The sequence below is a fragment of the Schistocerca americana genome, chromosome X, assembly GCF_021461395.2.
Source record: "Schistocerca americana isolate TAMUIC-IGC-003095 chromosome X, iqSchAmer2.1, whole genome shotgun sequence".
Classification (NCBI taxonomy): domain Eukaryota; kingdom Metazoa; phylum Arthropoda; class Insecta; order Orthoptera; family Acrididae; genus Schistocerca; species Schistocerca americana.
Window position 1 is genome coordinate 474,234,717 of NC_060130.1, and position 16,751 is coordinate 474,251,467.

The window sequence follows — 16,751 nt, forward strand, 5'->3', positions numbered from 1 at the left end:
CCTAGAACTTAGAACTACTTAAACCTAACTAACCTAAGGACATCACACAACACCCAGTCATCACGAGGCAGAGAAAATCCCTGACCCCGCCGGGAATCGAACCCGGGAACCCGGGCGTGGGAAGCGAGAACGCTACCGCACGACCACGAGCTGCGGACTATGTTTATAATATTTGCATATTCTGTAATGTTCAATATCTGAATAAATAGCAGCGCTCTCCATCTAGGAACTGAGTTTTGTTCTGTATGTACGTCGAGGTTCGTAATAAATTTGCTTACAGTGGTATGTGTTGTATTTCATTGACGACCCTGTTTTTAGGTCTGGACTTGATTATGGTTGCGACGTGACATTCTTTGATGCAGACGCTAGATACTTCAAAATATACACATCACCGTGGTTCCATTTCAGCACTGTTGAAGCCGTCGCTTAAGGTAGTGGGAACCGGAATACAAGTAGTATACCGTTCCCAAAGGCCGTGTATTTAGGAAGTCAATAGTTTCCAAAACAGCAGCAAGTCATCTGCCAGTCAGGCGTCCATCAATGTTTTCTGGAGCTGCTGGTCAGGACCTGACGAAATCGCTCGAAGCCTTCTACCGACTCGCAAGATACAACATTTGGGATGACATGATCTGTTTGGTGAAAGTGCACTTTTACTCGGACGGCACAGCCCAGCAGTGGTTCGAGAACCACGAAGAGAAGCTCCATAGCTGGGAGAAATTGCCGTCGGAGTGGCCGAGTGGTTCTAGGCGCTACACTCTGTAACTGCGCGAGCGCTACGGTCGCAGGTTCGAATCCTGCCTTGGGCATGGATGTGTGTGATGTCCTTAGGTTAGTTAGGTTTAAGTAGTTTTAAGTTCTAGGGGACTGATGACCTCAGAAGTTAAGTCCCATAGTGCTCAGAGCCATTTGAATTTGGGACAAATTCCAGGCCAAACTGAAGTAGAAATTTGGTAAAAATTGGTAGCAAGTCCGCTTAACGGAGGAACAATCGAAGAGCACAGCTCACAGCACAGAGAAACGATAGTCTTACATACGGAATTTTTTAGCTCTATGCCAGATTGTAAATACGAATATGTCAGAAGCCGGCGTAGTATCATACTTGACGAAAAGAGCCGCAAGGGATAAGTGCCAGGCTCTTCATGTCAAGGATGTCACAAAGACAAAGAATTCATCAAGTGGGCAAAGCAGTTTATTCAGTCATAGAATAATCCAGGCTGTGGAAGTATAGCAGACGTCGAGGACAGCAACAGAAAAGTGTATGACGGAATCCTGAATGTGATCCTTATGGGTCGGCAGGAGTGGCCGAGCGGTTCTAGGCGCTACAGTCTGGAACTGCGCGACTGCTACGGTCACCGGTTCGAATCCTGCCTCGGGCATGGATGTGTGTGATGTCCTTAGGTTAGTTAGGTTTAAGTAGTTCTAAGTTCTAGGGGACTGATGATCTGAGAAGTTAAGTCACATAGTGCTCAGAGCCATTTGAACCATTTGATCCTTATGACAGTTGTGGAAGGCCATCAGGACCTGATCTCTCCCATGCAACAGCAAAACAGAGAAGAGATATATCGGTATATGAGCAATTGGGAGAATAAGCAAGAAATAGCAGCCACCAGTGTCAGCTGTATACGTCAAGAGACAGTAGAGAATGTTGAAGAACTGTTGTATCAGTCTTTAGTACCACTCTCAGCCGCCAATCAAATGCAGCAGTAAGAATGAACTCGGCCAACTCGAACTTATGCCCACGCCGTTCAACGACAACTCAGCATTCGAACACAGGTACAACCAGCTCCTCGGCCAAGTATAACGCTAGTTTGTTTCCACTGCGGACAGGACGGTTAGGTTGTACGCTATTGCAGAGAAAGAATATGAGTTTTCGACGTCCACTGCGCCGCCAGTCGTCAACCATCAGAACAGTTCTGTCATGAGCAGCCCCATCTCGTACCTAAAGGGATGTGTGTAGGAACAGCCAAACTACTCCAGGAAGGGCACTTTGTGCAATCACTGAATGATTGTGCTCTGCTATCACTACATGCTATACATCGGTGCAAACTACTATCAAAATGTCAAAAGGAGCTGGCCTGACTGAAGAACAACGTCGGAACTAGCTGTCCTGCCATAGTTTTCATGTGCTTACAAATCCAGAGCGGAGAAATTAGAGACCAGACAGCCCATGTAAAATATTTTGTCAACACTGGGGATCATTCAGCAATTACCCAGAAAGCTAAATGACAGATAATCCGGAAGGAGGTAACGAAAATGTTGCAAAATGATATCACTGAATCTTCAGACAGTCCTAGGACCTTTCCTTGGTCCTTGTAATGACAGAAGGTGGCATATGGTGCTCCTGCGTCAACTACCATCAACTGTGGGCAAGCAGAAAGGCTACTGGCAAATCAAGTTTGTTGAGGCCTACTGGGAAAAGACTACCTTCATAGCTGCTGGCACGGTCTATGAGTTCAAAGTAATTCCATTTGGTCACCTTCAAACAAATGGTGGTCATACTTGTTTTGTAAATAAAACCGTCTCTTCCTGGTGCCACTTAATTTATTTTTCCCAGATACGTTTCGCCTTTTTATTGTTCTAAGACATCATCAGGGGTTCTATAACGATACAGTTTTGTTACTTTTGGATTATCAAATAGTTTACGTCTCTTATGAATGCAGAGTCTCGCGGCGATAACATTGAATAAAATGTTCTCGGGTTTCCAACCACGTCAATTGCTTAAAACTACACGAGCTTACGACCAAGCACTCCTTGGCCATTGTCAAGTGGTATTACTGCCAGTGGGCTGTTGGTGCGCCCTTATATACGCTAGCTGCCGGCTGTGACGTCACTGGTGCCCTTGACATTGCCATATATGGGCATGTTTTGAGTCGGCAAATACTGTGGGCTTCTGTGCTGGATGATGATGGCTGGTGGCGTGCAGGTACAGGTCTGTGTGGGTGGGTTCTCTATAGACGCTATGGTCAAGGCACCTTTTTCGTTTACGGTGGACAAGGACGTCGAGGAAGTGCAATGCATTATCTTTTTCCACCTCCATGGTGAACTGGATATTACTGTTGATGCCATTGAGGTGTTCCTAAAACTCGTCTAGTTTTCGCGTCCGTGTGCCCAAATGACGAATGTGTCGTCGACGTATCGAAAGAAACACTTCGGCTTTAATGGCGCAGTATCTATGGCAATATCCTCAAAATTCTCCATGAAGAGGTTTGCAACAGCTGGAGCCAACGAGCTACCCACTGCTACGCCGTCTGTCTGATCGTAATACTGGTCGTTGTACACGAAATAGGAGGACGTAAGAGTGTCTAAATAGCTCGACCACGTCACTTACAAAGTACTGAAAAATTAGGTCCAAGACGTCTTTGATAGGCACATTCGTTAACAGCACCACTACATCAAATCAGACCATAATATCATCCTCACTAAGGCGTAGACGGTTGATTCTGCTGATAAATTCTGCTGAGGTTTTTGTATGATGTTCGCAGTGTCCCACATGCGGAGCGAGGAGCTTGGGCAAGTACTTCGCTAGCTTGTATGTTGGAGAACCTATTGTGGACAGAATAAGGCGAAATGGCGTCCCATCCTTATGTATCTTCGGTAACCCATAAGCAGTACGCGCCTTATCGAAGATTACGGGTCCATGATGGACAACCTGTTCCGACTTCCGACGTCTTAAATCTACAATGAATTTTGCTTTGTGGAAGACACTATCTTTTCTGGAAGACACTAAAAGAACAGCTACGCCAACTGATAACTGTATTAAAATGTGTTCACACTGGAGTGCGCTTTGTGGAAGACACTATCTTTTCTCCAAAACACTAAAAGAACAGCTACACCAACTGATAACTGTTAAAATGTGTTCACACTGGAGTGCTCCACCTCCTCTCATAAAAGTACCTTTCCTAGCCAAAGAAATGGAAGAAATAGGGCACCTCGATAATAGCGATGGAGTCCACCCTGATCCAGATAAAAATAAGAACGGTCACAGATTGCCTGATTCCTCAGCACATTCATGATATAAGAAGATTTATCGGAATGTTCTCGTATTACTGGCGATTCATACTAAAGTTCTGTACCAAGTCATGTCTCCAGCAAGAACTATAGCAGGGGAAGTGAAAGAGAACATGTTATTATAGTAGGTCCTGAAAAGGAAATATTTAGCCCACTCATCAAAAGAAGGCAGACAGAAGAAGTCACATCAGAACCAAATGTTGAGGTTGCCAAATGCCTTCCAGATTTACCAGAATTTAAATGGTGGATGAGAATTTACCAACAAAGATAAGGACAAATATGTCCCCCCCCTTCCCCCCCCCCTCCCGAACACTGGACCTTGCCGTTGGTGGGGAGGCTTGCGTACCTCAGCGATACCGATAGCAGTATCGTAGGTGCAACCACAACGGAGGGGTATCTGTTGAGTGGCCAGACAAACGTGTGGTACCTGAACAGGGGCAGCAGCCTTTTCTGTGGTTGCAGGGGCAACAGTCTGGATGATTGACTGATCTGGCCTTGTACCACTAACCAAAACAGCCTTGCTGTGCTGGTACTGCGAACGGCTGAAAGCAAGAGGAAACTACAGCCGCAATTTTTCCCGAGGGCATGCAGCTTTACTGTATGGTTAAATGATGATGGCGTCCTCTTGGGTAAAATATTCCGGAGGTAAAATAGTCCCCCATTCGGATCTCCGGGCGGGGACTACTCAGGAGGACGTTGTTATCAGGAGAAAGATAACTGGCGTTCTAAGGGTCGGAGCGTGGGACGTCAGATCCCTTAATCGGGCAGGTAAGTTAGAAAATTTAAAAAGGGAAATGGGTAGCTTAAAGTTAGATATAGTGGGAATTAGTGAAGTTCGGTGGCAGGAGGAACAAGACTTCTGGTCAGGTGAATACAGGGTTATAAATACAAAATCAAAACGGGGTAATGCAGGAGTAGGTTTAATAATGAATAAAAAAGTAGGAATGCGGGTAAGCTACTACAAACAGCATAGTGAACGCATTATTGTGTGCAAGACAGATACAAAGTCCACGCTACCACAGTAGCACAAGTTTATTTGCTGACTAAGCTCCGCATATGATGAAGAGAGTGATGAAATGTATGATGAAGGTGACTGGAATTCGATAGTAGGAAAGGGAAGAGAAGGAAACGTAGTAGGTGAATATGGAATGGGGGTAAGGAATAAAAGAGGAAGCCGCCTGGTAGAATTTTGCACAGAACATAACTTAATTATAGCTAACACTTCGTCCAAGAATCATAAAAGAAGGTTGAATACATGGAAGAAGCCTGGAGATATTGACAGGTTTCAGATAGATTATATAATGGTAAGACAGAGATTTAGGAACCAGATTTTAAGTTGCAAGACATTTCCAGGGGCAGATGTGGACTCTGACCACAATGTAATGGTTATGAACTGTAGATTAAAATTAAAGAAACTGCAAAAAGGTGGGAATTTAAAGAGATCGGACCTGGATAAACTGACAGAACCAGAGGTTGTAGAGAGTTTCTGGGAAAGCATCAGGGAACGATTGACATGAATGGGGGAAAGAAATACGGTAGAAGAAGAGGGTAGCTTTGAGAGATAAAATAGTGAAGGCAGCAGAGGATCAAGTAGGTAAAAAGACGAGAGCTAATAGAAATCCTTGGGTAACAGAAGAGATACTGAATTTAATTGATGAACAGAGAAAATACAAAAATGCAGTAAATGAAGCAGGCAAAATGGAATACAAACGTCTCAAAAATGAGATCGACAGGAAGTGCAAAATGGCTAAGTAGGGATGGCTAGAGGACAAATATAAGGATGTAGAGGCGCATATCACTAGGGGTAAGATAGATACTGCCTACAGGAAAATTAAAGAGTCCTTTGGAGAAAAGAGAACCACTTGCATGAATATCAAGAGCTCAGATGGAAACCCAATTCTAAGCAAAGAAGGGAAAGCAGAAAGTTGGAAGGAGTATATAGAGGGTCTATACAAGGGCGATGTTCTTGAGGACAATATTATGGAAATGGAAGAGGATATATATGAAGATCAAATGAGAGATATGATACTGCGTGAAGAGTTTGACAGAGCACTGAAATACTTAAGTCGAAACAAGGGCCCGGGAGCAGACAACATTCCATTAGAACTACGAATAGCTTTGGGAGAGCCAGCCCTGACAAAACTCTACCATCTGGTGAGCAAGATGTATGAGACAGGCGAAATACCCTCAGACTTCAAGAAGAATATAATAATTCCAATCCCAAAGAAAGCAGGGGCTGATAGTTGTGAAAATTACCGAACTATCAGTTTAATAAGCCACAGCCGCAAAATAGTAACATGAATTCCTTACAGACGAATGGAAAAACTGGTAGAAGCTGACCTCGGGGAAGGTCAGTTTGTATTCTGTAGAAATGTTGGAAGGCGCGAGGCAATACTGACCCTACGACTTATTTTAAAAAATAGATTAAGGAAAGGCAAACCTACGTTTCTAGCATTTGCAAACTTAGAGAAAGCTTTTGACAATGTTGACTGGAATACTCTTATTCAAATTCTGAAGGTGGCAGGGGTAAAATACAGGGAGTGAAAGGCCATTTACAATTTGTACAGAAACCGGATGGCAGTTATAAGAGTCGAGGGGCATGGAAGGGAAGCAGTGGTTGGGAAGGGAGTCTGACAGGGTTCTAGCACATCCCCAATGTTATTCAATCTGTATATCGAGCAAGCAGTAAAGAAAACAAAAGAAAAATTCGTAGTAAGAATTAAAATCCATGGAAAAGAAATAACAACTTTCAGGTTCGCCGATGACATTGTAGTTCTGTCAGAGACAGCAAAGGACCTGGAAGAGCAGCTGAACGGAATGGACAGTGTGTTGAAAGGAGGATATAAGGTGAACATCAACAAAAGCAAAATGAGGATAATGGAATGTAGTCGAATTAAATCGGGTGATCCTGAGGGTATTAGATTAGGGAATGAGAAGCTTGAAGTGCTAAATGAGTTTTGCTATTAGGGGAGGAAAATAACTAATGATGGTCGAAGTAGAGAGGATATAAAATGTACGCTGGCAGTGGCAAGGAAAGCGTTTCTGAAGAAGAAAAATTTGTTAACGTCGAGTATAGATTTAAGTGTATTTTTGTTAACTTCGTTCCTAGAGAAAAGCTATTTAATATCTCTAAAACGAACTGTGTAATTATTTATATCATTCAAAATGGTCCTTAAATATTTTTATTTTCAGAAGCTAATGGTGAATCTCTATGTTTATCAGTTACATTTTTTGGACATTTATCACACCAAAATCTGATTTATTTTTCTTCTCATAATTTCAATATGGTAAATATTGACTCATAGCCCATTATTTTCTTCTATATATGTTAAATAATTGGATTTTTCTTTTAATCTAAATCTTTCAAATATTTGTTACTTGTTTTTACATATCTATTACAATATTCAGGTATACCATGTCTAATACCTCTTTCAAACGTAAATATCATATCATAATCATCTAATAATTGGAATTTATGTTTACTCAACCTAAACCTGCCACTACAAAATACCAAGGTGGAAGAAAATCATCACTTCTGTACAAGTTTCTCAAAAATTTTCAGAAACATGAGATAAAAAAATATCAGTTCTGAGATATAATTCCTGACTTTCACCAAGTTTTCTTATATCAAGTTTTCACGGTTATTATCTTCCCATCACAACAACATTAATTCTCTTTATTAAGGAATTTATGTGTCAGTGGTAGGTAGATTTCTTAAATTTTTTTCCCCATGCCTTTTTTAATTACTAAACTGACTGGAAATTCTGGGAAAAGTATTCTGACTTTCGTCACTAATTCTTCCCTTAATTTGATGAAAGTATATTGAGACTTGAAACAATAAATATAAATGTTTCAATGAACCTCATTTTCTAATTTTCTGCCTTTTTACCAAAAAAATACATCTATCTTCATTGTTAAGGATTCAATTTATTTCATCTACATCATAACCATGAGAGTTACAAACAAATGGGCTTTATATTATGGGAGCTTATATAACTAAATTGCCAAAGAAAACTGGATACTTTGGTTTATAATTAATGTTATTACATAATGAATCTACAAATTATCACAGTTTAGCAAGCATGATGATGCATTTTTTTGTTTTTTTGTGAATAATGAAATTGACATAATGAATATGTTAATGATTTAGCATAAAACGATTGTTTTTTCACAGTTTAACTATTCCATTTCTTCAATTGCAGAATATAAAATACCAGTTTCTTTGCTGTATTCTTTTAAACATTTAATAAATTTTTGTGGTCCTCTATATGCAACTATATCTTTGTACTGTACATTCAAATCATTAAAGTACAATAAAAATCACTTGTTTCAAGTTTTTGATAATTCATTGTATATTACTTTTCAGGATCAGCTTGAAAATTATTCATCATTAAAAACAAAGTTCCAAATTTCAGCATAAATGACAAATGGAACTTTCATTGTGATCTCGATAACTTCTAAAACCTATACAACAAATTTTAACTGATAATTCAGCTTTTAACGCTATGTTAACTAAACAACTTTCATTATGTTTGTTCAATTTTTTTGTGGTTAAAATTTGTAAAACAGATATAATAAATAATTTATACACCTGCATGTTGTTTTCAATGAGCTAGAACTAATTGTGTCAGCTTTTTTATTCAGCAATATGTGATTACTTTCATCTTTAAAGGATTTGAATGTAATTTGGTTGTCTTGTTTACACTTAGTTGTTTTCAATGACTATACTTGGTATCTTTCATCAATTGAATAATCATTAATAGATACATTAATTTTAGTCTCAGTTTCTGGAAATCTTCAACTATAATGAGAAATTGAAATTTGTTACATTTTTATATTATGTAACTGTGTCCACGTTTTTATGTACAGGAGAAAATGCAGGTTTTTACACACCACTGGCTTCTTTTTATTTCATTATTATTGATACTAGCATAAGCTTTTTTATTTTTTATAATTTCTCGTAATTCGATGGAAGATGGACATCTTAATGTAATGTAATTATTAATGACTGACTGTAATCGAATAATTTAGACTCCAACTAGACCCTTGAGCTCGAAATTCAGACATTCCTGAAATATTTTCAATTTCATCATATTTGTAACTTTTGACCAAATTTATTTCATTCATGATTGTAATTATATAGTTGATATTTTAAAACTATTCTTTCTTCAGAATCGGATGATTTTTATTTTAATATCACGAAAAGTATAAAATTAACTTTCAGTCCATTATGGAAGTTTATTTCTTTCTCTTTTTCATAACTTAGTACATGATGCATTACTAAAGAATTTGGGATCAATGAGGTTAACATTGTTGTTTAAATTTATAGTCTGTAATCTAATTTCGAATTGTTCATTGATTAGAATGTGATTAACCATTTTTCTATTTTTTGTTTCCTGGCTATATTTGTAGGGATCGAAAATATCTTTTACAATTCCTTACTTTCATCATATTAAATTTTCATTATTTCTAATTTCAAAATGAGAACAAGTCTCAAAATATTTTTCTTAACATCACAATGCTTGGTTATAAAAGCAATTATACCATTACTAAGTCCAATAATTTTGTATCTCTCACAAAAATCACAGAGATTAACAATCATGAACTGTCTCAATTTGCTCAAAGTTTATAAGGGAAAACCTTTTTTTAAGAAAATGAGAAATACTGATTATGAAAATATAAAATAAATGAATAATTTTGAGCCAATTTCTAAGTAATGGGGCCAAAACTTTAGGTATTACTAGATTAGGTTAATTTAAGCTCTATCGCAATTTTTTAAGATTTTTGATAATTTCTGGGATACAGCTTTTACATTTGCTTAAATATTTGACTATTGATGATGAATTTGAGTAAAATCGTTGGAAATTTTTAATTTCTGTACATCTAAACATTTATTTATTTGCTATGATAAGTTCGAACTCAATTTGGATAATGCTATATGTATTCTTTTGTTGTCTTCCCAAATACAATTTTTATATTTACTAGTAAGCTTACCTCCAGAATATGAATTTAACTAAAAACAATAGAAACTTATTGTGAGTTAATACATGTCTTATCACACTGAGTTTGCTCATAATTTTCCATTGATTATAATATTATGAATGTTAATCATTGCAGTCAATTTCATATCTACCTGGAGCATCACATCAAAAATGTTTCCACATATACAAAGAAATCACTTAAAACTACATGTTTTTTATGATACTCTTAAAAAGTTGTCTACAGATTGTCCCATAACCACCTTTTGTATAGTCTTGCAAATTAAAATTGCCAATTGACTTCTGAATTTGAGAATTCGACACGACTTGAACTTTTTAGTTTAATATCATTGATGTAAGAGAAAGAAATATACTAGAAAAAAATTAAAAGCTAATAGTGTGTTCTAATTTCTGTAATTTATATTTATAAATATTATGTGATGTGTCTGAAAAATAAATAAAACTAAAAACTAATAATTTTTATGAAAGAAATTTTGTTACATAACATTTTTAGTGATACATAAAATCTCCCATAGTCATTTTCTACAGTTAGCTGCAAGTTCATTGATGAAAGAAATAATCTATGACTTAAAGTACACATGTTAATGAAATAGTAGAAGATTATCATGCACATAACCCTTTTAAACACAGTGATGATGAGTAAGAAACAATTTTTTAGAGAATTTACTCGGAGTGAGGTGGCGCTGACGTTAGCATGTTGGATTCGCATTTGGGAAGATGACAGTTCAAACTCATGCCTGGTCATCGAGATTTAGATTTTCTGTGATTGCCCTGAATTGCTTCAGGCAAAAGCCAGGACGGTTCCATTTAAAGGGCACAGCCAATTTCCTCCACATCCTTCCCTAATCTGAGCTCGCAGTCCTTCTCTAATGAGCTATTTGTCAATGGGATGCATGTCCATTGCAGATATGGATAATTCTAAAAATTTATTGAGAAACCTGTATTATACAGTTTAATTTTAGCATCTAGTAAAGTAAAAAAAATGGAAAAAACGGTAACAAATGATATTTCACAATGGACTAGAAAATACAGTGAAAATGAATTACGAAAATACACTCCTGGAAATGGAAAAAAGAACACATTGACACTTGTGTGTCAGACCCACCATACTTGCTCCGGACACTGTGAGAAGGCTGTACAAGCAATGATCACACGCACGGCACAGCGGACACACCAGGAACCGCGGTGTTGGCCGTCGAATGGCGCTAGCTGCGCAGCATTTGTGCACCACCGCCGTCAGTGTCAGGCAGTTTGCCATGGCATACGGAGCTCCATCGCAGTCTTTAACACTGGTAGCATGCCGCGACAGCGTGGACGTGAACCGTATGTGCAGTTGACGGACTTTGGGCGAGGGCGTATAGTGGGCATGCGGGAGGCCGGGTGGACGTACCGCCGAATTGCTCAACACGTGGGGCGTGAGGTCTCCACAGTACATCGATGTTGTCGCCAGTGGTCGGCGGAAGGTGCACGTGCCCGTCGACCTGGGACCGGACCGCAGCGACGCACGAATGCACGCCAAGACCGTAGGATCCTACGCAGTGCCGTAGGGGACCGCACCGCCACTTCCCAGCAAATTAGGGACACTGTTGCTCCTGGGGTATCGGCGAGGACCATTCGCAACCGTCTTCATGAAGCTGGGCTACGGTCCCGCACACCGTTAGGCCGTCTTCCGCTCACGCCCCAACATCGTACAGCCCGCCTCCAGTGGTGTCGCGACAGGCGTGAATGGAGGGACGAATGGAGACGTGTCGTCTTCAGCGATGAGAGTCGCTTCTGCCTTGGTGCCAATGATGGTCGTATGTGTGTTTGGCGCCGTGCAGGTGAGCGCCACAATCAGGACTGCATACGACCGAGGCACACAGGGCCAACACCCGGCATCATGGTGTGGGGAGCGATCTCCTACACTGGCCGTACACCACTGGTGATCGTCGAGGGGACACTGAATAGTGCACGGTACATCCAAACCGTCATCGAACCCATCGTTCTACCATTCCTAGACCGGCAAGGGAACTTGCTGTTCCAACAGGACAATGCACGTCCGCATGTATCCCGTGCCACCCAACGTGCTCTAGAATGTGTAAGTCAACTACCCTGGCCAGCAAGATCTCCGGATCTGTCCCCCATTGAGCATGTTTCGGACTGGATGAAGCGTCGTCTCACGCGGTCTGCACGTCCAGCACGAACGCTGGTCCAACTGAGGCGCCAGATGGAAATGGCATGGCAAGCCGTTCCACAGGACTACATCCAGCATCTCTACGATCGTCTCCATGGGAGAATAGCAGCCTGCATTGCTGCGAAAGGTGGATATACACTGTACTAGTGCCGACATTGTGCATGCTCTGTTGCCTGTGTCTATGTGCCTGTGGTTCTGTCAGTGTGATCATGTGATGTATCTGACCCCAGGAATGTGTCAGTAAAGTTTCCCCTTCCTGGGACAATGAATTCACGGTGTTCTTATTTCAATTTTCAGGAGTGTAAAGAGGACAACTCATAGTTGCATTTGAAAATAAACTAAAATAGAAGAAGAGCAAAGCCAGGCTGCCATAGAATTAGAATGAGAAAAAATGAAGATTATAAAGGTAAGAATGGTAAAATTCAACAAATTTAAAACAAGGTGGAATGATGTAATTTATATTTTTACAGCAGATGTACTTAAGAAAGTTATGTTGTTGGAGTTGGTGATAGAGCTAGAAAACCAATTAAATCAATGGTGTCTATATAAAATACAGACGAATATATATATATATATATATATATATATATATATATATATATATATATATATATATTAGCCACTTTATTATTATTGACTTTACCTGTAAGCTCTTGAATGGGAGTGTCAGAACATGTATTCTGATGATGTTACATGATTATCAGGTAATTTCCTTTTACTTTCATAATTATTAAGATTAGATTTGTTTAGCATTAAATTCATCAACAATAAAGGAACCTACTGTTTGTAATATTTAATATTTAATATCTACAATTTCACATTATATATATATATATATATATATATATATTTAATATTTAATATTTAATATCTACAATTTCACATATATATATATATATATATATATATATATATATATATATATATATAATGTGAAATTGTAGATATTAAATATTACAAACAGTAGGTTCCTTTATTGTTGATGAATTTAATGCTAAACAAATCTAATCTTAATAATAATGAAAGTAAAAGGAAATTACCTGATAATCATGTAACATCATCAGAATACATGTTCTGTCACTCCCATTCAAGAGCTTACAGGTAAAGTCAATAATAATAAAATGGCTAAAATATAATTAGATGGCGTCAGTGAAGAAGAAATAGAACAAGCAATAAAAGAATGTTACTTATTATATCCTAATAAGGATAAAATACTAAAAAGAGATTTTTAAAAATACTTATACAATAGTGGTTATAAAATAAACAAAAAGGGACCTACAATTAATGTAACTAAAGAAAACTTGAGAGAAAATTGAAGTAGATATAATAGTTTTTTTTTTGGAATTATCGTAAGCAATGCATATTTCATCACCATGCACATAAATTGATTCACTTTAATGATGCTACAGTAACAGTTATTTTAGAAATGAATTAATAAAATATATTCATTATATAAATGAACAAGATTGAGGGCTAAAGCTTTTATTATTTTCCTATGAATGAGAAAAATGGAACTAACTTTGATATTCCAAATAAAGATGTAGAAATTAACATAATTATTACTGATGGCTGGCTACATACCGATGATGCTCAGTTATTTTTATATAAGCTTTACAAATATTACTGCTCACTGAAGAGATTATTTCACGTATGATGGAAAATCTAATAATAATTTAATTGTAATTATACAGCAAGACTATTTGATTTTGTTACCATAAGAAGGAATATTTTATATAAAATCGAAGATCCATTTATATCTTCTTCACTTTTAGTAGGATTAACTTCATCTCTTACTGATAAAATGTGTGTGACAGAACATATTCTTAAAAATGGCAAGGTAAGGCACAAGGAAGATGAAGCAGAACGTCAACTGAAAATTTTCGGACTTTTTTCAAATTTATCAAGCAAGCTCTTCATATCTTCATAAACATATGCTGTTTGTATATTTTATGTCACTGATAAATCGTTATAAGAAACCTCAATATTTTTTCTATATTTTGGTTTCATAATATTATACACCAATTCCTTCTTTAAATCGAATATGAAAATTCTAATGGAGATCTACTTGTGAAATGTGGCTTTGTTTATTTCATTTGAAATTCATGAAGATTTTGATTGAATATAATATCTCCTTTGTAATGTGGTTTTGCTATAAGTTTTTCATACTTCTTTACATCTGAAACTAATTTCATATGCACTCTGTTTTTATATTTTCCATCATTTTTCCAAATACTTATTTGTTCCATAATTAGAAGAAATCATTTTCAAACTCATTTATTGCTTTTGTCCTCATTTCGGTACTGAAATGCTTAAGATATCTATAAAGAACTAAATAAATATTTTTTCATTCAAAGTAGTCAATAACTTTTTGAATTAGTTCCAGGCTGAATTTTATTTCATGAGGTACCGGTAAAACTTCATATTTATCTTTTTTTATATTAATGATTCAGCTTTATGTTTGTAAACTTTAGAAAAATTATCAGCAGTATTCGTGACATAAGCATTTCGTTTAGTATCCCACCCAGAATTTCCATATGGCAAATACTGTCTCACAGTGCAGCCAAATATTTTCTCCTAAATATATTAAATAATTGTTTTCTTATATGATTGTGAATGTTCTTAATATTTTAGTTGATATTACGGATCTACAGATCTCTTACAACTGAGATATACCAATTGCAATACATTTTCGACCATCAATATCAAATCATAATAATCTGATAATTATTATTTTACTGTAGTCATCATTAATGTGGAATCCTATCTTCAGCCTGTGTTAAGGAAAAGTATGTTTTGATTTTTGACTTATTTCTTGAATTTTTTCCATCTAACAGTATAATCATAAGGAGAAACAAAAATGTTTAAATACTATACATTGTAGATTGTCTGGAAAAAATTTTCTAATGTTTGTCATTTGAATATTCTTAAATTTGATGATAGTTTGTTGAGAATTGGATCCACAAATATGTCACTTTCAAATTATCTTTTTTTAAAATCATAACTAATATATTTATATTCACTATTAAATATTGTATCTATTTCGTTTTCATCATAACTTTGTTTGTTGAGGATTGAATCCCCAGATGTGTCACTTCCAAATTATCTTTTTTTAAACAATAACTAATATATTTATATTCTTTGTTATACATTAAATCTATTTAGTTTTCGTCATAACTGTGACTTTTACAACCAAATGAGCATCGTATCCTGAGATATTATATCAATAAATCGGTTGAAAAATTGAATGCTTTCTGTTTTAATTAAAATTATTACATAAGTGTTCCATATATTTTCACAGTTAAATAACCATGATGATGAATTTTTTGTTTTCTTTTCTGTGAATAATTATATCCAAATTGTGAAATAGTTTTTGATTTAGGGTAAAGCGATTGTTTTTCGAAAGTTAATGGTTTCATTTATTGAATTTCAGAAGATAAATTACCAAATTATTTGACTTCTTCTTTCATATATTCGATAAATTCTTATGAGAACATGGTCACCTACATACAACTGTAATTTTGTGATGTACATTCAGATCTTTAATCTACTACAAAAACCAGTTGGTTCATGCTTTTGATGCTAAATTATACTTTATTTTTCTGTATCAGGTTGAAAATTTTCCACCTTTATAAATATATTTCCGAATTTCAGAATAAAAAACTAATCGCAATTTCAATGTAATCTTTATAAGTTTTAAACATATATAAGAAATTCTGTCTGATAATTCAGCTTGAATTGCTTTGTTGGCTGAACAGATTAGAATATGTATATTTAATTTCTGTTTGTAGGTATAATACATAAAACATATTTCATTAAATACACACTTTTGCATATTGTGTAAACTGAGCTCATACTAATCAGGAGAGCTTTTTCATTCAACAGTTATGTGATTTATTTAATCTTTAAAATATAATAGAGCAATACAATTCTCTGGTTTACATTCAGTTATTTTCAAGAGATACATTAATTTTAATCTCAGTTTTTCGAATGTCTTCAAGTGTAATGGGTAATTTAAATTCATCAATCTTCTGACCAATACCATGTTCAGCATTTTAATCTTCTCTGACTCTTTCCACATTTTTACTACAGAACAGAATGCAGATTATATAGACAACAGAAACATTTTTCATTATTTTTAATATTAAAGCAAGCTTTTTTATTTTTATTATTCCAGTAATTGAAAGTGAGATGAACTTCTTAATGGAATAAATTTATGAATTGCTAATTGTACTCAATCAACTCGATCTGGCATCCCACGAAATCCTCAAATTTGAAATTCGGAATTTCATGTTTTGATTTCCTTTTTACTATTATTTAGAACAGCTGATCAAATCTCTTTCATTAATGATTTTATAATTGTGTGTTTAAAATCAGAACACCACTATTTTTAAAAGTCTGATGATTTCATTTTATAATCACAAAAAAGTACAAAGGTTACTTTCAACACATTATATAATTTTTAATTTTCTTCCCTATTTTGATAAATTTTGGATTTTATAAATTCCGAAAGGAACTGGTATCAAGCAAGTTAAAACTGTTCTTTAAATTTATAGTTTGTAATCCATTTTCAA